The sequence below is a fragment of the Salmo salar genome, chromosome 01 (assembly GCF_965601325.2).
Source record: "Salmo salar chromosome 01, fSalSal1, whole genome shotgun sequence".
NCBI classification, from domain to species: domain Eukaryota; kingdom Metazoa; phylum Chordata; class Actinopteri; order Salmoniformes; family Salmonidae; genus Salmo; species Salmo salar.
In genome coordinates, this window is record NC_138291.1 from 167584366 (window position 1) to 167611819 (window position 27454).

A 27454-nucleotide genomic window follows, 5' to 3' on the forward strand; every position below is an offset into this window, starting at 1 on the left:
CTATTAGTTTTAGCATCTCTCTGCAGCCAGACAGAGACAGACCTTTTCAGGATTTTTAATTTTCCTCTCTGCTCTGTTGAAACCATGTGACTACATGGCCTCTATCATGCCTATACACACACACACGACACACACACACACACACACACACACACACACACACACACACACACACACACACACACACACACACACACACACACACACACACACACACACACACACACACACACACACCACAAAACTCAGATATCCTCTCTTCTTTCTCCCTCCCTTCCTCTCCCTCCCCTCTCTCTCTCCTTCAAGCTCCAGTGACTTTATGAGGCAGCTACCTGCATTATGTCGGAGTTGCTGGTTTTTCTCGCACAAGTCAATGCCCATTTTAACAGTGCCGTCTGAAACACCTTGACAGTTTGATAAGCAGGTATTACATGGATACATTTTCCCAAACTTTGAAACTCCATTTACAGCAAATGAAGAAATAGCCTTTTATAAAGTGTCTGTGTGTGTGTGTGCTTGCTTGCTTGCTTGTGTGTGTGTGTGTGTGTGTGTGTGTGTGTGTGTGTGTGTGTGTGTGTGTGTGTGTGTGTGTGTGTGTGTGTGTGTGTGTGTGTGTGTGCGTGTGTGTGTGTGTGTGCTCTCATGAGTGTGTATGCACATCTGAGTTTGAGTTTGTGTGTGCTAACAGGTTGCACTTTTGTATTCCCATGTGGGTAGCCCACTGAGTGGCTGCGATCAGAGCCCTGGGAGCGCTTGTCGTGTTGCTCCGCCCGTCAGCGAGTCACTGGAGCGAGGGACGCTTCTCACGGCACACCAAGAGCACAGGGACTCACTCAGGGGCTGCTACTGCTAGGCTTAGTCAGTCTCTCTCTGGAAATGTCGCTGGTTCCTTGACGTCCTGAATGCTTTTCAAGACGGTTCTATAGTACTGCATAAAGTACTAGAGTACTGTACAGTACAAAAAGGCATTGTTGGAGTTTGTGGTATTTTTTCATTTTTGGATGATCTTCCCCTTGTCAGGCTATAATTGAGACTATGACACTACCTAAATAACTAATAGATCTGTCATTGTCATTGAAAGCAGGTCTAAGAAGCGGTAGATCTGCTTCCCGTTCTTAAGTTTAGTTTTTGCGTCTTTTACTTTGGATTTTGTACACCATCTTCAAACAGCTGAAAATACAATATTTTTGGTTTAGATGGTACAATGATTCTTGATTCTCTAAACAATGACTGCTTGTTTTGTCACATAAACTGAAATTAGGCTAACTATTAGAATTTTTTTCAACCAGGAAATGGCAGAGGGATTTCTGCATAGTGTATCTTTAAATGACTGACTGACTTGCTAGTTGATCGTCTCTGGTTACCGTTTTTTTTAATGTATTTTATTTAACTAGGCAAGTCAGTTAAGAACAAATTCTTATTTACAATGATGGCCAAACCCTAACCCGGATGACGCTGGGCCTATTGTGCGCCACCCTATGGGACTCCCAATCACAGCCGGTAGTGATACAGCCTGGAATCGAACCAGGGACTGTAGTGACGCCTCTAGCACTGAGATGCAGTGCTAGAGGCGCCACTCGGGACTCCACTCTCTGGTTTTGCTCTTGTCCTTCTCCTCCCCTGCTCTGGAGATGGAAGCTCTACACCATTCACAAAGTGGAGTAATTTATTGTAGAACTGTCTTTGTCACACACACACAGCGAGTGTGATGAAGCTCTGTCATGCAGAGGAGACAGACACAGCTGTATCTGACAGATGGGACCACTGTGTGGTGTCGGCTCTGGTCTGTCTCATTCTGTGGTCTCTGCCAGCAGCACTGTTGTTAAAGCAACACATTCTGTGTAACACACCACAATGTTCTGACAAGCCGGTGCACTTGAACAAGCATCTAACTAACTACAACGCTTTAACAAACCACAACACTGACAGTCCACTGCAGTCTAAACCACAACACTTACTGTCCACCGCAGTCTAAACCACAACACTGACAGTCCACTGGAGTCTAAACCACAACACTGACAGTCCACTGCAGTCTAAACCACAACACTGACAGTCCACTGCAGGCTAAACCACAACACTGACAGTCCACTGCAGTCTAAACCACAACACTGACAGTCCACTGGAGTCTAAACCACAACACTGGCAGTCCACTGCAGTCTAAACCACAACACTGACAGTCCACTGCAGTCTAAACCACAACACTGACAGTCCACTGCAGTCTAAACCACAACACTGACAGTCCACTGGAGTCTAAACCACAACACTGACAGTCCACTGCAGTCTAAACCACAACACTGACAGTCCACTGGAGTCTAAACCACAACACTGACAGTCCACTGGAGTCTAAACCACAACACTGACAGTCCACTGGAGTCTAAACCACAACACTGACAGTCCACTGCAGTCTAAACCACAACACTGACAGTCCACTGCAGTCTAAACCACAACACTGACAGTCCACTGCAGTCTAAACCACAACACTGACAGTCCACTGCAGTGTAAACCACAACACTGACAGTCCACTACAGTCTAAACCACAACACTGACAGTCCACCGCAGTCTAAACCACCACACTGACAGTCCACCGCAATCTAAACCACAACACTGACAGTCCACTGCAGTCTAAACCACAACATTGACAGTCCACTGGAGTCTAAACCACAACACTGACAGTCCACTTGAGTCTAAACCACAACACTGACAGTCCACCGCAGTCTAAACCACAACACTGACAGTCCACTGCAGTCTAAATCACAACACTGACAGTCCACCGCAGTCTAAACCACAACACTGACAGTCCACTGCAGTCTAAACCACAACACTGACAGTCCACCGCAGTCTAAACCACAACACTGACAGTCCACCGCAGTCTAAACCACAACACTGACAGTCCACTGCAGTCTAAACCACAACATTGACAGTCCACCGCAGTCTAAACCACAACACTGACAGTCCACCGCAGTCTAAACCACAACACTGACAGTCCACCGCAGTCTAAACCACAACACTGACAGTCCACTGCAGTGTAAACCACAACACTGACAGTCCACTGGAGTCTAAACCACAACACTGACAGTCCACCGCAGTCTAAACCACCACACTGACAGTCCACCGCAATCTTAACCACAACACTGACAGTCCACTGCAGTCTAAACCACAACACTGACAGTCCACTGGAGTCTAAACCACAACACTGACAGTCCACTGGAGTCTAAACCACAACACTGACAGTCCACTGGAGTCTAAACCACAACACTGACAGTCCACTGCAGTCTAAACCACAACACTGACAGTCCACTGCAGTCTAAACCACAACACTGACAGTCCACTGCAGTCTAAACCACAACACTGACAGTCCACTGCAGTGTAAACCACAACACTGACAGTCCACTACAGTCTAAACCACAACACTGACAGTCCACCGCAGTCTAAACCACCACACTGACAGTCCACCGCAATCTAAACCACAACACTGACAGTCCACTGCAGTCTAAACCACAACATTGACAGTCCACTGGAGTCTAAACCACAACACTGACAGTCCACTTGAGTCTAAACCACAACACTGACAGTCCACCGCAGTCTAAACCACAACACTGACAGTCCACTGCAGTCTAAATCACAACACTGACAGTCCACCGCAGTCTAAACCACAACACTGACAGTCCACCGCAGTCTAAACCACAACACTGACAGTCCACTGCAGTCTAAACCACAACATTGACAGTCCACCGCAGTCTAAACCACAACACTGACAGTCCACCGCAGTCTAAACCACAACACTGACAGTCCACCGCAGTCTAAACCACAACACTGACAGTCCACTGCAGTGTAAACCACAACACTGACAGTCCACTGGAGTCTAAACCACAACACTGACAGTCCACCGCAGTCTAAACCACCACACTGACAGTCCACCGCAATCTAAACCACAACACTGACAGTCCACTGCAGTCTAAACCACAACATTGACAGTCCACTGGAGTCTAAACCACAACACTGACAGTCCACTTGAGTCAAACCACAACACTGACAGTCCACCGCAGTCTAAACCACAACACTGACAGTCCACTGCAGTCTAAATCACAACACTGACAGTCCACCGCAGTCTAAACCACAACACTGACAGTCCACTGCAGTCTAAACCACAACACTGACAGTCCACCGCAGTCTAAACCACAACACTGACAGTCCACCGCAGTCTAAACCACAACACTGACAGTCCACTGCAGTCTAAACCACAACACTGACAGTCCACCGCAGTCTAAACCACAACACTGACAGTCCACTGCAGTCTAAACCACAACACTGACAGTCCACCGCAGTCTAAACCACAACACTGACAGTCCACCGCAGTCTAAACCACAACACTGACAGTCCACTGCAGTCTAAACCACAACACTGACAGTCCACCGCAGTGTAAACCACAACACTGACAGTCCACCGCAGTCTAAACCACAACACTGACAGTCCACTGCAGTCTAAACCACAACACTGACAGTCCACTGCAGTGTAAACCACAACACTGACAGTCCACTGGAGTCTAAACCACAACACTGACAGTCCACTGCAGTCTAAACCACAACACTGACAGTCCACTGCAGTCTAAACCACAACACTGACAGTCCACTGCAGTGTAAACCACAACACTGACAGTCCACTGGAGTCTAAACCACAACACTGACAGTCCACCGCAGTGTAAACCACAACACTGACAGTCCACCGCAGTGTAAACCACAATGGCTATCATGCCAATGCTCTTCTCTTGAAATGAAAATATATGTTTTATTTTTTTGTTGTTGCCTTAATTAGCACAAGCAAGCTGCACAATGTAATGCCAAGCTACAGTACGAGTTGTTGTTATCCCATGCCTAATGCCATGCATGTAGGAAGTCTCCTGTGGGTGTTTCCCTTTTACAAGGCCCATGTCTCCCTTCCCTCCCCATGTGGTCTAGTCCCCTGCTGTGTTTAGCCCTGTGTGTAACCCTGTTAAAGAGCCACTGTAGGTCAGGCATGCCAGCCAGTGTCAGCCCAGGGCCCTCTCTCCCAGCCAACCCTCTCTCCATGCCAACCCTCTCTCACAGCCAGTCCTCTCTCCCAGCCATACCTCTCTCCCAGCCAATCCTCTCTCCCAACCCTCTCTCCCAGCCAACCCTCTCTCCCAGCCAACCCTCTCTCCCAGCCAGCCCTCTCTCCCAGCCAGCACTCTCTCCCAGCCAACCCTCTCTACCAGCCAGCCTTCTCTCCCAGCCAGCCCTCTCTCCCAGCCAACCCTCTCTCCCAGCCAGCCTCTCTCCCAGCCAGCCTTCTCTTCCAGCCAGCCCTCTCTCCCAACCAGCCCTCTCTCCCAGCCAACCCTCTCTCCCAGCCAGCCCTCTCTCCCAATCCTCTCTCCCAGCCAACCCTCTCTCCCAGCCAGCGCTCTCTCCCAGCCAGCCCTCTCTCCAAACCCTCTCTCCCAGCCAGCCCTCTCTCCCAGCCAGCCCTCGCTCCCAGCCAACCCTCTCTCCCAACCAGCCCTCTCTCCCAGCCAGCTCTCTCTCCCAGCCAGCCCTCTCTCCCAGCCAGCCCTCTCTCCCAGCCAGCGCTCTCTCCCAGCCAGCCCTCTCTCCAAACCCTCTCTCCCAGCCAACCCTCTCTCCCAGCCAACCCTCTCTCCCAACCAGCCCTCTCTCCCAGCCAGCTCTCTCTCCCAGCCAGCCCTCTCTCCCAGCCAGCCCTCTCTCCCAGCCAGCGCTCTCTCCCAGCCAGCCCTCTCTCCAAACCCTCTCTCCCAGCCAGCCCTCTCCCAGCCAACCCTCTCTCCCAGCCAGCCCTCTCTCCCAGCCAGCCCTCTCTCCCAGCCAGCCCTCTCTCCCAGCCAGCCCTCTCTCCCAGCCAACCCTCTCTCCCAGCAACCCTCTCTCCCAGCCAGCCTTCTCTCCCAGCCAGCCCTCTCTCCCAGCCAACCCTCTCTCCCAGCCAACCCTCTCTCCCAACCAGCCCTCTCTCCCAACCAGCCCTCTCTCCCAGCCAGCCCTCTCTCCAAACCCTCTCTCCCAGCCAGCCCTCTCCCAGCCAACCCTCTCTCCCAGCCACCCCTCTCTCCCAGTCAACCCTCTCTCCCAGTCAACCCTCTCTCCCAGCAAGCCCTCTCTCCCAGCCAACCCTCTCTCTCAGCAAACCCTCTCTCCCAGCCAACCCTCTCTCCCAACCCTCTCTCCCAACCAGCCGTATCTCCCAACCCACCCCCAGCCAACCCTCTCTCCCAGCCAACCCTCTCTCCCAACCAGCCCTCTCTCCAAACCCTCTCTCCCAGCCAACCCTCTCTCCCAGCCAGCCCTCTCTCCCAACCCTCTCTCCCAGCCAACCCTTTCTCCCAGCCAGCCCTCTTTCCCAGCCCTCTCTCCCAGCCAGCCCTATCTCCCAACCCTCTCTCCCAGCCAGCCCTATCTCCCAACCCTCTCTCCCAGCCAGCCGTATCTCCCAACCCTCTCTCCCAGCCAGCCCTATCTCCCAACCCTCTCTCCCAGCCAGCCCTATCTCCCAACCCTCTCTCCCAGCCAGCCGTATCTCCCAACCCTCTCTCCCAGCCAGCCCTATCTCCCAACCCTCTCTCCCAGCCAGCCCTATCTCCCAACCCTCTCTCCCAGCCAGCCCTATCTCCCAACCCTCTCTCCCAGCCAGCCGTATCTCCCAACCCTCTCTCCCAGCCAGCCCTATCTCCCAACCCTCTCTCCCAGCCAGCCCTATCTCCCAACCCTCTCTCCCACTGGGCTAGACTGGAGCCCAAGAGCTCAATCAATAACATGTGCAGTCAGGCAGAAATCACACATTTCATACACACACACTCACGCTCATATATACACACAGATACGCATACGTGCGCGAACACACATACACACACTTCACACACTCCTGAACCAGGTCAAGGGCGTTGTCCATAGCGACCGCCTCGGCAACTACTCTCTCACTCCCCCGCTGTCCGAAGGTAAGACTCCAGTCGTGTGTGTTTTTTCTCTCTCTTACGTTCTCTCTCTTGGACCACCCTCCTCCTCCTCTGGCTCAGGTCCAGAATGGAGAGACTGAACTGATATAGAGGGAGGGAACAACATCAATGCACTGCCTCCGTCTAGAAAGATGCTAAGATGATAATTATTATAGAACACACATAACCACTGGTTATCAAACCTTCCACTGTATGGCTGAGAAACAGAAGGTACAGCAAGGATTTCAGGGAACCTAATAATCTACAGGCGCTCTTGGAATTGGAGTTCTGTTCAAGGAAAACCCCTTACTGTATTGTCAAGAAGAAAGCCAGTGAAAAAAACTATGTGAAGGCCTCTTGTCAGTCTGTCAAGTTTTTATTTGATTCTCACCAACTAGCCATAACTTTGAGTTCCTCGGATTCCTCTGAGATTCTTTTCAAGTTGAATGTTAGAAGGCCGTTGGACAGTTGCTGTGTTTTTCAGCTCGGCTCAGTTCCTCAACAGCAGGCTCTTTGTCAGAGTCTTTCAAAAAGACGAAAATGCCTAGAAATTCCCCAATCCTGAGAATTGCATTGAGGCGGTTGCCGCGATACAGTCCATAGGGGCCATTGTGAGGGTTGTATAGAGCCAACGGTTCAACAGGGAGCAGCAATGGCCCACAATGCTCCTTGCATTCCACTGTCCTTTGAGCATCCTTTGAGCTGAGCTATGGTGGATTGTGGGTAGTTTATAATTTCTCAGTCCATCAATCTGTTTACAAAATCTTAGCTCCGTCCCCGCCAAGTCACTTTGTAACTCCCATCTGTATGTAAATCAATCCAGTAGTCTGTTGCTATGTTCAGTTTATCAACCTTGAGCCAACGGACATAACATATCCTACAAGACTTGCCTAGTTAAATAAAGGTTAAAAAAAGAAAAAGATTTTCATTAAAGGACCTCTGCTTAGGTACATTGGAGAAGTTACATTGGAAGAACATTAGAACAACACTCCCTAGTCCCCTGTCTGTGTGTAAATCAACCCTACGCTGAGTTTACCTTGGACTCCGTTCAGTTCTTCAGATCAAATAAAATGGTCATGCTTATTTACAATCCCTTAACCAACAATGCAGTTCAAGAATTAGTTAAGAAAATATTTACTAAGTAAACTAAAGTAATAAAATAAAAGGTAACACAATAAAATAACAATAATGAGGCTATTTGACCTTGATCCAACTTATATGACGGATCCTTCAAGACTAGCCTTTCATTAGAGCGATGTTGACAGATACCTTTGCCTCTACATCAACACCAACTGGTGTGCTAACTCCAGCTGTCTTGAAATACTTGATGGTCAAATGCCGACCCTTCTAACTCCCGAGGGAGTTTTCAGCTGTTATCGGGACTGCTGTATACATTTCCCCTCATGACAAGGAAAATAACAAGCTGGCACTTAATGAACTGTACAAGGCAAGAAAACCTACATTCAAAGACTGCTTTTCTGATTGCCGGTGTCACTAAGACGTGATGCCCAACATTCATCAACACGTCACCAACGCCACTAGGGACGATAAAGTCCTAGACCACTGTTATTCTACCCACAAGCAAGCATACAAGAGCCTGCCTCGTCCACCATTCGGCAAATAGATCATGATTCCATACTCCTGCTTCCTGTTTACACGCAGAAACTCAAACAGGAAGTTCCTGCGACTCGCTCTGTTGAGATTATGCTACAGGACTACTTGCTAGCGCTGATTGGAAAATGTTTCGAGAATCCGCCGATAACATTGACGAGCTAACCACCTCTGTCACTGGATTCATTAGAAAATCAATCGGCGACATCGTCCCCACGGTGTGGGTTCGCTGCTTCTCCAATCAAAAGCCCTGGACTAACACAGAGGTTGGCGGTAAACTAAAGGACAGGGCTACCACACAAAGAGCTATCGTAGACAACCCTGAGGCTACGGCCGAGGACAGGAATAAGTACAAGAAGTCCAGCTATGACCTCCACAGAGTCATCAAACGAGCAAAAGGACAATATAAGAATAAGGTGGAATCATACTACACAGGCTCAGACTCCCGCCGCATGTGGCAGGGGCTACAGTCCATTACAGATTACAAAGGAAGACCCAACCGTGATCTGCCCAACGATTCCTCTCTACCAGATGAACTCAATGCATTTTATGCACGCTTTGACAACAACAACATCGTGCTGGGTGTGAGGGCCGTCATTGACCCAGAGGATTGGGTGATCTTGCTCTCCGAGGGCGATGTGAGAAAGGTCTTTAATCAGGTCAACACCCGCTAAGGCTGTGGGCTGGACGGTATTCCAGGGCGTGTTTTCAGAGCATGCGCAGAACAGCTGGCAGGTATATTCACGGTCATTTTCAACCTCTCCTTGGTCTAGTCTGTAACACCCACGTTTTAAGATGACATCCATCATTCCGGTCCCCAAGAACTCTAAGTCTTCATACCACAATAATTACCGCCCTGTAGCACTCACTTCTGTAATCGTGAAGTGCTTTGAGAGGCTGGTTTTGGCACCCACTCCGATTTGCATACCGCCCCAACAGATCCATAGATGACGCAATCTCAGTTGTTCTCCACACTGCCCTCACCCACCTAGATAAGAGGGATACCTACTGTATGTGAGAATGCTGTTTATTGACTACAGCTCAGCGTTCAACACCATTGTCCCCTCCAAGCTCGTCATCAAGCTTAGCACTCTGGGTCTGAACACCTCCCTCTGCAACTGGATCCTGGACTTCCTGAAGGGTCGACCACATGTGGTGAGGGTAGGCAACATCAGCTCTACCACGCTGACACCCAACACAGGGACCCCACAGGGGTGTGTGCTTACTCCCCTCCTGTACTCCCTGTTCACCCACAACTGCGTGGCCACACACGACTCCAACACCATCATCAAGTTTGCTGACAACACGACAGTGGTAGGCCTGATCACCAGTGACGATGAGTCAGTCTACAGGGAAGAGGTCAGTGACCTAGCAGTGTGGTACCAGAACAACAACCTCTCCCTCAATGTCAGTAAGACCATGTAGCTGATCTTGGACTACAGGAAATGGGGGGGGGGGGGGGGGGGGGGGTACGTCCACATTGACAGGGCTGCAGTGGAGCAGGTCGAGAGCTTCAAGTTCCTCGGTGTCCAAATCAGTAAAGACTTAAAATGGTCCAAACACACGCACAGAGTCGTGAAGAAGTGACAACAGCTCCTCTTCTCCCTCTGGAGGTTGAAAAAGTTTTGGATGGGCCCTCAAATCTTCAAAAAGTTCTACAGCTGTACCATTGAGAGCATTTTGACTGACTGCATCACTGCCTAGTATGGCAATAGCACCACCCTTAAACACATGGCTCTACAGAGGGTGGTGCGGACAGCCCAGTACATCACTGGGACCGAGCTCCCTGCCATCCAGAATATCTATATAAGGCGGTGTGGTAGGAAGACCTGGAAAATTGTTAAAGACTACAACTACCCAAGCCATAGACTATTCTCCCTGCTTCCGCACGGCATGCGGTACCAGTGCATCAAGTCTGGCACCAACAGGCTCTTGAACAGCTTCTCTCCCCAAGCAATAAGACTGATAAATAGTTAACAAAATATCTACATAGACTAGCTGAGTTAACCTTGTATCTTTATTGACCTTTTAGTTTTGCACTCACAAGGCTCTACACACTCACACTCACTCCATCATCTGCAATCACACATAATATGCACATACATTTATCCTGACTCTACACACCCGCACACCCACTCACATGCAAACTGCTGCTACTCTGTTTATCTTAGATCGTGTTGCCTAGTCACCTTACAAAAGGCATTTGAAAGTAGAAAGGTGGTTGAAACATACCGTTACCTCCAGAGTCACATAATGTCTGTGATTACCTCTCACTAGTTTGTTCCTCAGTTGAATTGATGCACCTTGGTTGGATTGCGAGGTAACGAGAGTATACTCTTTCCTTAGACTCATCTCCTCTGTAGTCATTGGCATCTCTTTATTTTGATGAAAGAAAAAGCCTCTTCTTTTTAACAACACTGGAATGTTATGGATGACGGTACCATTGGTTTATGCCTCATAGACTTTTTATGCCAGAGAGGCTTGTTTCAAAATGACACACCCGGCCCAATTTCCTATCGAATTTTGTAATGTATGTGTGTCTCCTTCGTTTAAAGGTCTTAACTGAAAGCACTTTCACTGCTGAACTGGCAAATACGCCGGAGCGTCACTTAGTAAGCCCTGGCAAAGCTCTGTAGTATTCTATAAGAGAAAAATGTAGACCAATTATAGTGTTTTTAAAGGGTGAACCTGACTGTACTGAGATCAGATATTATATCTGGAGCTTTTCCATAATTTTGTGACTTTGCGCAAAGTCATCACTATTCAAGCTGTCTTATAATAAATTACTGACGGAAACGCTGAAGGAATGTTTTTTTGCTTACTTCCTTATGAGTGATGATTCTGTCTATTTAGTCATCCATCTAGGGTTTTAACACTTTGAAGTGTATTCTTTTTAAGGGTATAGTGATTTTAATAGTGATTTGGGCTCCCGAGTGTTGCAGCGTTCTAAGGCACTGCATCTCAGTGCAAGAGGCAACACTACAGTCCCTGGTTCAAATCCAGGCTGAATCACAACCGGCTGTGATTGGGAGTCCCATAGGGCGGTCCACAATTGGCCCAGCATCGTCCGGGATTGGCTGGTGTAGGCCATCATTGTAAATAAGAATTTGTTCTTAACTGACTTGCCTAGTTAAATTAAGGTGAAATATATATTTTTAAAATAAAATAATAGACTTCTACGCAAAGATTTGACTTTAAAGGGATACTTCATTATTTTGGCAATGAAACCCTTTATGTACTTCCCCAGAGTCACATGAAGTTATGGATATCATTTCTAGCATTAGCAAAATGACTGGAAGTCTATGGTAACTTCTAGCATGCTAGTAGATACCATAGACTTCCAGTCGTTGTGCTAACGCTAGTTAGCTCTGGCTCTCAAGACTACCTTTAACTTTCTTCATACTGGTTGCAGAGAAATAAAAATGGTAGCCATGAGTTCATCCGACTCTGGGGAAGTAGATAGAGGGCTTCATTGCCAAAATCCTGAAGTATCCCTTTAAAGCAGGGGTAGGCCACTAGATTCCGCCGCCGGACGATTTTTGTCGGAGTGGATGGCCGGGGGGCCAGAACATAATTATAATAATTTGTACACTGCAAATTGATCACAACTAAGCCCAAAAAGAGATTGTATTTGAAATAATAATTTCATAGCTTGATTACATTGAGAATAATTAGGAATAGATTTCCTAAATTAAACACATTTCTAGCTGAATTCATGGTGATTTTAAAGTCTTGTTGCCGACCCCTATTTTAAAGTCTTCCAATTGTTTCAATTTTTGTTAGTCGTTTGTATGGGAAATGCATGGTGCACATTTTCCAACTAAATGCTTACTTGCAGGTTCCTTCTCAACAATGTAACAACAATAAGACATAATAAAATATTAGAATATGAACATATAGTAAATGGCTTAGTAGAATAGAATAAACATTTTCGCATAATTATAATACAGGAAGGCACAATCTATAGTCCAATATTTACACGTGTATTGGGGAAGGGGGGGATGGAGGGCAGTGTGTGTAGCAGAAAGTATTCACACCCCTGGACAAATTTTATTTTGTTACACCCTGAATTTAAAATTGATTAAATTTAGATTTTGTGTCACTGGCCTACAAACAATACCCCATAATGTCAAATTGGAATTATGTTTTCATACATTTTTACAAATGAATGAAAAGCTGAAATGTCTTGAGTCAATAAGTATTCAACCCCTTTGTTATGGCAAGCCTAAATCATTTCAGGAGTAAAAATTTGCTTAACAAGCTTCATAAGTTGCATGGAATCACTCATGTTTAACATGATTTTTGAATGTCTACCTCATCTCTGTACCCCACACATAGAATTATCTGGAAGGTCCCTCAGTAGAACAGTGTATTTGTCACGTCCTGGCCAGTATAAAGGTTAATTAGTATTGTAGTTTGGTCAGGACGTGGCAGAGGGTATTCGTTTTATGTGGTTCGGGGTGGTGTGTTTGTTGAAGGGGCATTTGATTTAGTATTCCGGGGTTTTTAGGGCACTGTTTGGTTTCCATGTATTCTATGTTCAGTCTAGTATGTCTGGTTCTATGTTGGGTTAATTGGGGTTGGGGCTCTCAGTTGAAGGCAGGTGTTGTCTATCTGCCTTTGATTGAGAGTCCCATATATTAGGGTGTGTTTGTGTGTGTGATTTGTGGGTGATTGTTCTGTGTTGAGCCTATGCTTTGCAGACTGTCAGTTTATCGTTCGTTTTCTTGTTTGTTGTTTTTGTATTCGTGTTGATTTAATTAAATGTTCAAAATGAACAACTGCACACCTGCTGCGTATTGGTCTACCTTTTCTGATGACGATTTCGCATTATCGTCAGAAGACGAAGAAATCTGTGACAGAATCACCCACCACTCAAGGACCAAGCAGCAGAAGAAGGAGCAGAGGGAATTCGAGTTGGACTGGCGGGAGAAGTGGACCTGGGAGGAAGTTCTGGACGGGGCCGGACCTTGGCACCAGGCTGAGGATTATCGCCGCCCGCAGTGGGAAATTGAGGCAGCCAAGGCAGAGAGGCGGAGGTACGAGGCCAGGTACGCGCTGAGGGAGAAGCACGAGAGGCACCCCCAATAAAAAAAAATTGGGGGGGCACACGGGTAGTTTGGCTAGGCGTAAGAAGAGCCGGAAGCCAGCTACCCGTGGTTATATGGAGGAGCGTATGGGGTGGAGAGCGCTATGTTTCGCTGAGGAGCGCACTATCTCACCCATACGCACGCACAGTCCGGTGCGCGTTATTCCAGCCCCTCGCAGGTGCCGTGCTAGAGCGGGCATCCAGCCTGGTAGGAGGATGCCTGCGCAGCGCAACTGGTCGCCGGTACGCCTCCGAGGACCAGGCTACCCAACTCCCGCTCTACGCACGGCTACCATCAGGCCCCTGCACAGCCCAGTCTGCCCTGTACGAGCACCCCGCTCGTACAGGGCTACTAGTTCCATCCAGCCAAGGTGGGTTGTGCAGGAGGTAAGATCTAGACCGACTGTGCGCCTCCATAGCCCTGGATTTCCAGCTCCTGTCTCTCGTGCGGACCCGGAAGTGCGTCAACCCAGTCCGACTCGTCCTGTTCCCGCTCCCCGCACTAGGCTGGAGGTGCGTGTACATAATCTGGTAAGCCCAGTACCAGCACCACGCACCAGGCTACAAGTGCGTCAACCCAGCCACGCCAGTCAACAGTCGTCAGAGCTGCCCGCCAGTCAACAGTCGTCAGAGCTGCCCGCCAGTCAACAGTCGTCAGAGCTGCCCGCCAGTCAACAGTCGTCAGAGCTGCCCGCCAGTCAACAGTCGTCAGAGCTGCCCGCCAGTCAACAGTCGTCAGAGCTGCCCGCCAGTCAACAGTCGCCAGAGAGGCCAGACTGCGCTGAACTGCCGGAGTGGCCAGACTGCGCTGAACTGCCGGAGTGGCCAGACTGCGCTGAACTGCCCGAGTGGCCAGACTGCGCTGAACTGCCGGAGTGGCCAGACTGCGCTGAACTGCCGGAGTGGCCAGACTGCGCTGAACTGCCGGAGTGGCCAGACTGCCCTGAACTGCCGGAGTGGCCAGACTGCCCTGAACTGCCGGAGTGGCCAGACTGCGCTGAACTGCCCGAGTGGCCAGACTGCCCTGAACTGCCCGAGTGGCCAGACTGCCCTGAACTGCCCGAGTGGCCAGACTGCCCTGAACTGCCCGAGTGGCCAGACTGTCAGAAGACGAAGATACTTGTGACAGTATTTTAAACACAGATTCAACCACAAAGATGAGGGAGGTTTTCCAATGCCTCGCAAAGAAGAGCAGCTATTGGTAGATGGGTAAAAATAAAAAAGCAGATATTGAATATCTCTTTGAATATGGTGAAGTTATTAATTCAATTCACGCAGTCACTACAAAGATACAGGCGTCCTTCCTAACTCAGTTGCCGAAAGAGGAAGAAAAACGCTCAGGGATTTCACCATTAGGCCAATTGTGACTTTAAAACAGTTAGAGTTTAATGGCTGTGATAGCAGAAAACTGAGGATGGATCAACAATATTGCATTTACTCCTCAATACTAACCTAAATGACAGTGTGAAAATAAGGAAGCCTGCACAGAATACAAATATTCCAAAACATGCATTCTGTTTGCAATAAGGCACTAAAGTAAAACTGCAAAAAATGTGGCTAAGAAATTTACTTTATGTCCTGGATACATAGAGTTACAGATTGTTAGGGGCAAATCCAAAACAACACATCTGTCACGTCCTGACCAGCAGAGGGAGTAATTGTATTAGTTTTGGTCAGGATGTGGCAGAGGGTTTGTGTTTTGTATGTTTTCTACGTTCTGTCTAGTTTAGTTTTTCTATGTATAGTTAATTGGGGTTCGACTCCCAATTGAAGGCAGGTGTGTTGAGTTGCCTTTGATTGGGAGTCCTATATAATAGGGTGTGTTTGTCTTTGTGTTTTGTGGGTAGTTATATTTTGCGACATTATATTTTGGGAGACATTCACCTTTCAGGAGGCCAATAACCAAAAACACACAACAGAATATACACTGGAGTTGTTGTGGCCTAGTTACAGTTTTGACTTAAATGGGCTTAAAAATCTATGTCAAGACTTGAAAATGGCTTAGCAATGGTCAACAACCAACAACCAAATATTAATGTGCCAATATTGTACAATCCAGGTGCGCAAAGCTCTTAGAGATTTACCCAGAAAGACTCACAGCTGTAATCACTGCCAAAGGTGATTCTAAAAAGTATTGACTCGGGGGGTTGAATACTTATCTCATCAAGATATATATATTTATTTACAAATATTTGAATTTTTTTCCACTTTGACATTACATAGTATTTTGTGTAGATTGTTGACAAATTAAATTCATTATAATCCCACTTTGTAACACAACAAAATGTGGAAACAGTGTGTGAATACTTTCTGAAGGGACTGTATATGTGTGTGTGTATGTCTGTGTGGGTGTGTGCATAAGTGAGTGCATGTGTGCTAAGGTGCGGAAAATCAGAGCAGGTGGTCAGTCCAGTTCAAGTGTTCTGAACCATATTCAGTAGTGTTTTTCATCATGAATCATGTTCTGGGGGCAGCTCTACAGAGTGGTCACTAGCTGGCACAGCCACAAAGTCATTCAATCTAACCTTAACCCTAACCTTAACCACACTGCTAACCCTAATGCCACACCTAACCTTAACCACACCTAACCTTAACCACGCTGCTAACCCTAATGCCACACCTAACCTTAACCACACTGCTAACTCTAATGCCTAACCCTAACTCTAAATTAAGACCAAAAAGCACATTTTCTACAATATAGCCAATTTGGACTTTGCAGCTGGCCTATCTAAGGGAAAATTGCTCAGTTCTGCCTCCAGAATTAGACTCATGACAATAAATGTCAACCGGCTATTCAGTATATGACCTCAGTATCAATGTTGTTACTGATTCCATTGTGACAGAGTGAAACTGTGCAACAGAATGACGGCACAAACAGTCATTCTGTTACCAAACTTTGCATCTGCACTGTTCTTCAAGTAAATGTGTTTTGTAAAATGTAGAGTGTTAATTGTTAAAAGTAGTCATTGTGCCTAGAGTTTGTTTAACTTTGCAATCATTAGTTTTTGTTTGAGATACATTTTAAAGTGAAAGATCTGAGTCAGTGTCACACTGTTACAGTGGAATGTCCTCGTATGTGTCAAGATTAGAACTCCGTAGTAGTCCTATAGTGCTTCTTACATGATCATTCATTATTCTCATTCTCAAGTCTTTCTAGCCTACATGTTACTCTCCCAGGGCTCAGAAGTATCTCAAAAAGTATCTCAAAAAGCACAACATAATGGACAAAAAATGTTCACTTGTGCTCTGAAAACACTTCCTCGTCAGTTGTTATTTTAACATAACGTCTCGGCGAGCGAGGCCGTGGGACCTACGTGGCGTGATAACTTTTAATTGTTTGCTCTGCTGTTTATGACGGAAACAGGGAGAACAATGCAAGTGCATTAAATCTTGAATATTTCACAACACTTTTGCACTTAAGCAAAGAAAAATATAAAATTTTCATACTTGGATGAAGTTACAAAAAACGTTTTTCCTCCAGCAGGATGCTGACACAAAATGTGAATTATAAAAGACCTCCGTTTGCCATTTTGGAGTTTTTACACAAATAGAGATGGAGTGAAAAGTGTGTGTCCGGGACTCTGGGGGGTGGCATGTTGATTTGTGTGTGTGTGTCTGTCTCTCTCTCTCTGTGTGTGTGTGTGTTCATTTGTGTGAAAGCGTGTGTGTGAATGTGTTTGTATGACTGCTTGGTTAATGTGCATGAGTGTGTGTGTGTGTATAAAGAGTACAATGAGTATTTTTTTAAGGGCAGACAGTGCTATTGAGACCCAGGGTGAGCGACAGCAGCACTTAGGGCCAGTGATGACCCTGTTTCACTGTCTTTGTACTCTGTCTGGCAGGAGTATATGCTGTCATATCAACATCCAGTGTCTCTTTAAACAAAATGTTCCATTGAAACCAATGTTCTTTGGAACAGATCTGTGTGGGGGACGTCCAGCCTATATAATGGTAAGGTAAGGAAACACTGCACAGATGTCCTGCCTGAAAGAGCTGTCCTACTGTTCTCTTACCCGTTTAATTTAAAAAAATTTTTAACTAGGCAAGTCAGTTAAGAACAAATTCTTATTTATAATGACAGCCTAGGAACAGTGTGTTAACTGCCTTGTTCAGGGGCAGAACGACAGATTTTTACCTTGTCAGCTCGGGGATTCAATTTAGCAACCTTTTGGTTACTGGCCCAGCGCTCTAACCACTAGGCTACCTGCTACCCCCTCATCTTTAAAGTCATCTGTTTAGTAGGGTTTGCACTCAGCAAATGTTTTGTTATGTGAACATGGTCATGTGAGATTTAAACTCTCATCAACATGCCACAGTGGAACTGTCTGTCTGATCTAGGGGCTCAAAACTTTAGCTTTGTGTCTGATTGTGGCAATCTCTCTCTCTCTCTTTTTCCATCTCTTCCTCTCTTCCTCTTTCATTCTCATCTTTCTTCATCCCCATCTGTCACTCAGTCTCCTCTCTTCCTCCTCGTCCCTCTTTCATTTCTCCTTCTCTCTTCCTATCTTCCTCTTTCATTCCCGTCTTTCTCTCTTCCTCCCTGTCTGTCTCTCTACATCTCGTTGCTCATCCTCTATTTAATCAGCTCTCCCAGGACCCTGCTCTCAGTAATTAGCTTTGAAACTTTAATCACCATAGACCTAGAGCAGAGGAGAGTAGAGAGATGGTGGCATTAAACATACACAGGCACACACACACACGCTTACTCACGTACACACGCTGGTACGCGTACTTGCCCACATATGTAGGCCTACACTAACGCACACACACGAACGCACACACACGTACTTTTTACCCAACCTCACACACACCTGCACATCTCAGTGCATTAATATTAACTGTGGTAGCAGGCCATGGCATGCTCAGACATATTAGCCTATGGCACCGTGGATAGAGAAGGTCACGCCATGCAGGAGGCCGGTGCATAACGTTAGCACTCCTCTCTCTTTCTGTCCCCCCAACATACAGGGCCTTCCACCATTATGATACACTGTTACCATACTGTTATGATAGACTGTTATCATACTGTTATGATAGACTATTACCATACTGTTATGATAGACTGTTACCATACTGTTATGATAGACTGTTACCATACTGTTATGATAGACTGTTACCATACTGTTATGATAGACTGTTACCATACTGTTATGATAGACTGTTACCATACTGTTATGATAGACTGTTACCATACTGTTATGATAGACTGTTATCATACTGTTATGATAGACTGTTACCATACTGTTATGATAGACTGTTACCATACTGTTATGATAGACTGTTATCATACTGTTATGATAGACTGTTACCATACTGTTATGATAGACTGTTATCATACTGTTACGGTGGACTGTTACCATACTGTTATGATAGACTGTTACCATACTGTTATGATAGACTGTTATCATACTGTTATGATAGACTGTTATCATACTGTTACGGTGGACTGTTACCATACTGTTATGATAGACTGTTACCATACTGTTATGATAGACTGTTATCATACTGTTATGATAGACTGTTATCATACTGTTATGATAGACTGTTACCATACTGTTATGGTGGACTGTTATCATACTGTTATGATAGACTGTTATCATACTGTTATGATAGACTGTTACCATACTGTTATGATAGACTGTTATCATACTGTTATGATAGACTGTTATCATACTGTTATGATAGACTGTTATCATACTGTTATGATAGACTGTTATCATACTGTTATGATAGACTGTTACCATACTGTTATGATAGACTGTTACCATACTGTTATGATAGACTGTTACCATACTGTTATGATAGACTGTTACCATACTGTTATGATAGACTGTTATCATACTGTTATGATAGACTGTTATCATACTGTTATGATAGACTGTTACCATACTGTTATGATAGACTGTTATCATACTGTTATGATAGACTGTTACCATACTATTATGGTGGACTGTTACCATACTGTTATGATAGACTGTTACCATACTGTTATGATAGACTGTTATCATACTGTTATGATAGACTGTTACTATACTGTTATGATAGACTGTTACCATACTGTTATGATAGACTGTTACCATACTGTTATGATAGACTGTTACTCATACTGTTATGATAGACTGTTACCATACTGTTATGATAGACTGTTATCATACTGTTATGATAGACTGTTACCATACTGTTATGATAGACTGTTATCATACTGTTACGGTGGACTGTTACCATACTGTTATGATAGACTGTTACCATACTGTTATGATGGACTGTTATCATACTGTTATGATAGACTGTTACCATACTGTTATGATAGACTGTTACCATACTGTTATGATAGACTGTTACCATACTGTTATGATAGACTGTTACATACTGTTATGATAGACTGTTATCATACTGTTATGATAGACTGTTACATACTGTTATGATATACTGTTATGATAGACTGTTATCATACTGTTATGATAGACTGTTACCATACTGTTATGATAGACTGTTATCATACTGTTATGATAGACTGTTACCATACTATTATGGTGGACTGTTACCATACTGTTATAGTGGACTGTTATCATACTGTTATGATAGACTGTTACCATACTGTTATGGTGGACTGTTACCATGACTGTTACCATACTGTTATGATAGACTGTTATCATACTGTTATGATAGACTGTTACCATACTGTTATGATAGACTGTTATCATACTGTTATGATAGACTGTTACCATACTGTTATGGTGGACTGTTACCATGCTGTTATGATAGACTGTTATCATACTGTTATGATAGACTGTTATCATACTGTTACGGTGGACTGTTACCATGCTGTTATGATAGACTGTTATCATACTGTTATGATAGACTGTTACCATACTGTTATGATAGACTGTTACCATACTGTTATGGTGGACTGTTACCATACTGTTATGGTGGACTGTTACCATACTGTTATGGTGGACTGTTACCATACTGTTATGGATGGACTGTTACCATACTGTTATGGTGGACTGTTACCATACTGTTATGGATAGACTGTTACCATACTGTTATGGTGGACTGTTACCATACTGTTATGGATGGACTGTTACCATACTGTTATGGTGGACTTTTATCATACTGTTTTGGATTGACTGTTACCACACTTTTATGGTAGACTCTGTAGTCTTAGGTCATGGTTATTAGGCACCAAACAAAACAGACTGAAAAATGGTAACGGACTACCTCTCCTCGTCCAGTAAGGAACGCTCAATTCCATTTCCAATTGCAAAAATATTTTAAGCAATTTCTGTTGTGTTCCCCTAATAACACAACCCTGGTCTCAGGCCTTGAACCTGGTTTTCTGTTGCAAAATGCTTTTAAATTATTTCCATCACAAGCCTTAATGAACACAATCCTGGCCTTGGAGTTGTCAGAGTTGACGCTAACTGGGTTCATGTATAAGTGAGGAACCGTGAGGCTGAGTGGAGGTGACGTGGCGGACATGCTAACTCCGCTAGCTAGACTTCCTCTGAGCCGACACGATGGCCAGACACGCAGGAAGTGTGTTAGCCACTCTGAGCAGACACACAGCTGCCATGTCCCATCCTGCCAACAAGCAGAAGATGAGAAGAGCAGCACCCCTATTCTGGGAACCGGGACATTTGGGAACTGAACAACCTGGGCTGTTTTATTGTAATATGTTGAAATACAGTATACAGTAGGATGGATAGTTTTTTTTTGGGGGGGGGGGTATACGGATGGGGGTGTTTGTGTGTTTGTATACAGTGTGTGTGTGAATGTGTGTGTCTACATGCGTTTATTCGTGTGTCTATGTTCGTCTTTCATCAACGTGTGTGTGGGTTCCTTTGTGTGCGTGTGTGTGTCGGGTTGATGTGGCTCAGTCAAGGACTGACTTCGTTTAATAATGGACCTCCTGCTCTCAGCCCTCCATACAGACATATGAGTCATCAACACTGACTGGGAAACGATCCTATGGTCAGATGTTTCTCAAGGTCCAACGGCCTAACGTCACCCACAGGGGAGGGCAGCAGCTGCTACAAGTCAACTGTCCAGAAATAAACATTCATATATCCATTAGCATGAGCTAATCAGCTAATCAGCCTGGGATTGGATTGCGTGTGAATGTGGAGTGCCATGACTTTAGAATGGATGAGAGGTAGAACAGATGTACCAATCCCAAATGAAAGAGGGCAATAGAGTAACCGGTCTGTCACAAAATGTTTTGCATATCAGCAATCAAGTTTTCAAGATATATAACTTTCAAACTACAGAAAATCATATGACGCATAACGCAGCATCGTATGATGCAAAATGCATCACACAGGGATGATTTCTGTATTTTGAAGTTATATATCTTGAAAACTTGATTGCTGACAAGCAAAACATTTTGGGACTATGTCAACAATGGACTAATGAAACAAATACCAAGAGATTGTTTTTGGGTGGAGTTTTCCTTTAAATAAAGATAACATTTTGGGAATGTATAGGAATGATCATTGTCCCCTGTTCATCCTCAGTGTAGTGTTTAGTGTTAAGCCAGCTGAATATGAATGTCCCCTGTTCATCCTCAGTGTAGTGTTTAGTGTTAAGCCAACTGAATATGAATGGCCCCTGTTCATCCTCAGTGTAGTGTTTAGTGTTAAGCCAGCTGAATATGAATGGCCCCTGTTCATCCTCAGTGTAGTGTTTAGTGTTAAGCCAGCTGAATATGAATGGCCCCTGTTCATCCTCAGTGTAGTGTTTAGTGTTAAGCCAGCTGAATATGAATGTCCCCTGTTCATCCTCAGTGTAGTGTTTAGTGTTAAGCCAGCTGAATATGAATGTCCCCTGTTCATCCTCAGTGTAGTGTTTAGTGTTAAGCCAACTGAATATGAATGTCCCCTGTTCATCCTCAGTGTAGTGTTTAGTGTTAAGCCAGCTGAATATGAATGTCCCCTGTTCATCCTCAGTGTAGTGTTTAGTGCTAAGCCAACTGAATATGAATGGCCCCTGTTCATCCTCAGTGTAGTGTTTAGTGTTAAGCCAGCTGAATATGAATGGCCCCTGTTCATCCTCAGTGTAGTGTTTAGTGTTAAGCCAACTGAATATGAATGGCCCCTGTTCATCCTCAGTGTAGTGTTTAGTGTTAAGCCAGCTGAATATGAATGGCCCCTGTTCATCCTCAGTGTAGTGTTTAGTGTTAAGCCAACTGAATATGAATGGCCCCTGTTCATCCTCAGTGTAGTGTTTAGTGTTAAGCCAACTGAATATGAATGTCCCCTGTTCATCCTCAGTGTAGTGTTTAGTGTTAAGCCAACTGAATATGAATGGCCCCTGTTCATCCTCAGTGTAGTGTTTAGTGTTAAGCCAACTGAATATGAATGGCCCCTGTTCATCCTCAGTGTAGTGTTTAGTGTTAAGCCAACTGAATATGAATGGCCCCTGTTCATCCTCAGTGTAGTGTTTAGTGTTAAGCCAACTGAATATGAATGGCCCCTGTTCATCCTCAGTGTAGTGTTTAGTGTTAAGCCAACTGAATATGAATGGCCCCTGTTCATCCTCAGTGTAGTGTTTAGTGTTAAGCCAACTGAATATGAATGTCCCCTGTTCATCCTCAGTGTAGTGTTTAGTGTTAAGCCAACTGAATATGAATGGCCCCTGTTCATCCTCAGTGTAGTGTTTAGTGTTAAGCCAACTGAATATGAATGTCCCCTGTTCATCCTCAGTGTAGTGTTTAGTGTTAAGCCAACTGAATATGAATGGCCCCTGTTCATCCTCAGTGTAGTGTTTAGTGCTAAGCCAACTGAATATGAATGGCCCCTGTTCATCCTCAGTGTAGTGTTTAGTGTTAAGCCAACTGAATATGAATGGCCCCTGTTCATCCTCAGTGTAGTGTTTAGTGCTAAGCCAACTGAATATGAATGTCCCCTGTTCATCCTCAGTGTAGTGTTTAGTGTTAAGCCAGCTGAATATGAATGGCCCCTGTTCATCCTCAGTGTAGTGTTTAGTGTTAAGCCAACTGAATATGAATGTCCCCTGTTCATCCTCAGTGTAGTGTTTAGTGTTAAGCCAACTGAATATGAATGGCCCCTGTTCATCCTCAGTGTAGTGTTTAGTGCTAAGCCAACTGAATATGAATGTCCCCTGTTCATCCTCAGTGTAGTGTTTAGTGTTAAGCCAGCTGAATATGAATGGCCCCTGTTCATCCTCAGTGTAGTGTTTAGTGTTAAGCCAACTGAATATGAATGTCCCCTGTTCATCCTCAGTGTAGTGTTTAGTGTTAAGCCAACTGAATATGAATGGCCCCTGTTCATCCTCAGTGTAGTGTTTAGTGCTAAGCCAACTGAATATGAATGGCCCCTGTTCATCCTCAGTGTAGTGTTTAGTGTTAAGCCAACTGAATATGAATGGCCCCTGTTCATCCTCAGTGTAGTGTTTAGTGTTAAGCCAACTGAATATGAATGTCCCCTGTTCATCCTCAGTGTAGTGTTTAGTGTTAAGCCAACTGAATATGAATGTCCCCTGTTCATCCTCAGTGTAGTGTTTAGTGTTAAGCCAACTGAATATGAATGTCCCCTGTTCATCCTCAGTGTAGTGTTTAGTGTTAAGCCAACTGAATATGAATGTCCCCTGTTCATCCTCAGTGTAGTGTTTAGTGTTAAGCCAACTGAATATGAATGGCCCCTGTTCATCCTCAGTGTAGTGTTTAGTGCTAAGCCAACTGAATATGAATGGCCCCTGTTCATCCTCAGTGTAGTGTTTAGTGTTAAGCCAACTGAATATGAATGGCCCCTGTTCATCCTCAGTGTAGTGTTTAGTGCTAAGCCAACTGAATATGAATGTCCCCTGTTCATCCTCAGTGTAGTGTTTAGTGTTAAGCCAGCTGAATATGAATGGCCCCTGTTCATCCTCAGTGTAGTGTTTAGTGTTAAGCCAACTGAATATGAATGTCCCCTGTTCATCCTCAGTGTAGTGTTTAGTGTTAAGCCAACTGAATATGAATGGCCCCTGTTCATCCTCAGTGTAGTGTTTAGTGCTAAGCCAACTGAATATGAATGTCCCCTGTTCATCCTCAGTGTAGTGTTTAGTGTTAAGCCAGCTGAATATGAATGGCCCCTGTTCATCCTCAGTGTAGTGTTTAGTGTTAAGCCAACTGAATATGAATGTCCCCTGTTCATCCTCAGTGTAGTGTTTAGTGTTAAGCCAACTGAATATGAATGGCCCCTGTTCATCCTCAGTGTAGTGTTTAGTGCTAAGCCAACTGAATATGAATGGCCCCTGTTCATCCTCAGTGTAGTGTTTAGTGTTAAGCCAACTGAATATGAATGGCCCCTGTTCATCCTCAGTGTAGTGTTTAGTGCTAAGCCAACTGAATATGAATGTCCCCTGTTCATCCTCAGTGTAGTGTTTAGTGTTAAGCCAGCTGAATATGAATGTCCCCTGTTCATCCTCAGTGTAGTGTTTAGTGTTAAGCCAACTGAATATGAATGTCCCCTGTTCATCCTCAGTGTAGTGTTTAGTGTTAAGCCAACTGAATATGAATGGCCCCTGTTCATCCTCAGTGTAGTGTTTAGTGCTAAGCCAACTGAATATGAATGTCCCCTGTTCATCCTCAGTGTAGTGTTTAGTGTTAAGCCAGCTGAATATGAATGGCCCCTGTTCATCCTCAGTGTAGTGTTTAGTGTTAAGCCAACTGAATATGAATGTCCCCTGTTCATCCTCAGTGTAGTGTTTAGTGTTAAGCCAGCTGAATATGAATGGCCCCTGTTCATCCTCAGTGTAGTGTTTAGTGTTAAGCCAACTGAATGTCACTGTTTGTTCCTAGGGAACTCACATCATCAGTACCTCAGTCAGACAGCTCAGCTCAGTGTTCTCATCACTCACCCAACCATCATTTGGAGAAGAACAAGGAACAAAACATGTAATGTTGTTTAATGTCTTCAACTCCAACTTCAGCACTGGTCTAGGTAGCCTCATGGTTCAGCTGGATCACTGGTAACTGTGTTTCAACTGGATCACTGGTCACCGTGTTTTAACTAGATCACTGGTCACCGTGTTTCAACTGGATCACTGGTCACTGTGTTTTAACTGGACCACTGGTCACTGTGGTTCAACTGGACCACTGGTCACCATGTTTTAACTGGATCACTGGTCACCGTGTTTCAACTGGACCACTGGTCACTGTGTTTTAACTAGATCACTGGTCACCGTGTTTTAACTGGACCACTGGTCACTGTGTTTCATCTGGACCACTGGTCACCGTGTTTCAACTGGACCACTGGTCACTGTGTTTTAACTGGACCACTGGTCACTGTGTTTTAACTGGACCACTGGTCACTGTGTTTTAACTGGACCACTGGTCACTGTGTTTTAACTGGATCACTGGTCACCGTGTTTTAACTAGATCACTGGTCACCATGTTTCAACTGGACCACTGGTCACCATGTTTTAACTGGATCACTGGTCACTGTGTTTTAACTGGATCACTGGTCACTGTGTTTTAACTGGATCACTGGTCACCGTGTTTTAACTGGACCACTGGTCACTGTGTTTTAACTGGACCACTGGTCACTGTGTTTTAACTGGACCACTGGTCACTGTGTTTTAACTGGACCACTGGTCACCATGTTTTAACTGGATCACTGGTCACCGTGTTTCAACTGGACCACTGGTCACTGTGTGGTAGGTAGTCTCTCTCACCATGGTTCAGCTAGGCCACTAGTCACCGTGTTTCAGCTGGACCACTGGTCACTGTGTGGTAGGTAGCCTCTCTCACCATGGTTCAGCTAGGCCACTAGTCACCGTGTTTCAGCTGGACCACTGGTCACTGTGTGGTAGGTAGTCTCTCTCACCATGGTTCAGCTAGGCCACTAGTCACCGTGTTTCAGCTGGACCACTGGTCACTGTGTGGTAGGTAGTCTCTCTCACCATGGTTCAGCTAGGCCACTAGTCACCGTGTTTCAGCTGGACCACTGGTCACTGTGTGGTAGGTAGCCTCTCTCACCATGGTTCAGCTAGGCCACTAGTCACCGTGTTTCAGCTGGACCACTGGTCACTGTGTGGTAGGTAGTCTCTCTCACCATAGTTCAGCTAGGCCACTAGTCACCGTGTTTCAGCTGGACCACTGGTCACTGTGTGGTAGGTAGCCTCTCTCACCATGGTTCAGCTAGGCCACTAGTCACCGTGTTTCAGCTGGACCACTGGTCACTGTGTGGTAGGTAGCCTCTCTCACCATGGTTCAGCTAGGCCACTAGTCACCGTGTTTCAGCTGGACCACTGTTCACTGTGTGGTAGGTAGTCTCTCTCACCATAGTTCAGCTAGGCCACTAGTCACCGTGTTTCAGCTGGACCACTGGTCACTGTGTGGTAGGTAGCCTCTCTCACCATGGTTCAGCTAGGCCACTAGTCACCGTGTTTCAGCTGGACCACTGGTCACTGTGTGGTAGGTAGCCTCTCTCACCATGGTTCAGCTAGGCCACTAGTCACCGTGTTTCAGCTGGACCACTGGTCACTGTGTGGTAGGTAGCCTCTCTCACCATGGTTCAGCTAGGCCACTAGTCACCGTGTTTCAGCTGGACCACTGGTCACTGTGTGGTAAGTAGCCTCTCTCACCATGGTTCAGCTAGGCCACTAGTCACCGTGTTTCAGCTGGACCACTGGTCACTGTGTGGTAGGTAGCCTCTCTCACCATGGTTCAGCTGGAACCCAATAGGGGTTCCAATGGCTCAGTGGGTTAGAGCACATTGCTACAAACCCAAGGGGTTGATTCCCACTTGAGCCATGATGGGCCACATGTCTGTGTCACTGTC

At 45.6% G+C, this 27454-nt stretch overlaps 1 protein-coding gene across 1 annotated transcript in view; it reads left to right on the plus strand.

Annotated features, from left to right (window-relative positions):
- The window catches only part of si:dkey-34e4.1 (carboxyl-terminal PDZ ligand of neuronal nitric oxide synthase protein), a 183845-nt gene that overhangs the window by 71544 nt on the left and 84847 nt on the right, over nucleotides 1-27454 (plus strand). The window lies entirely within an intron of this gene.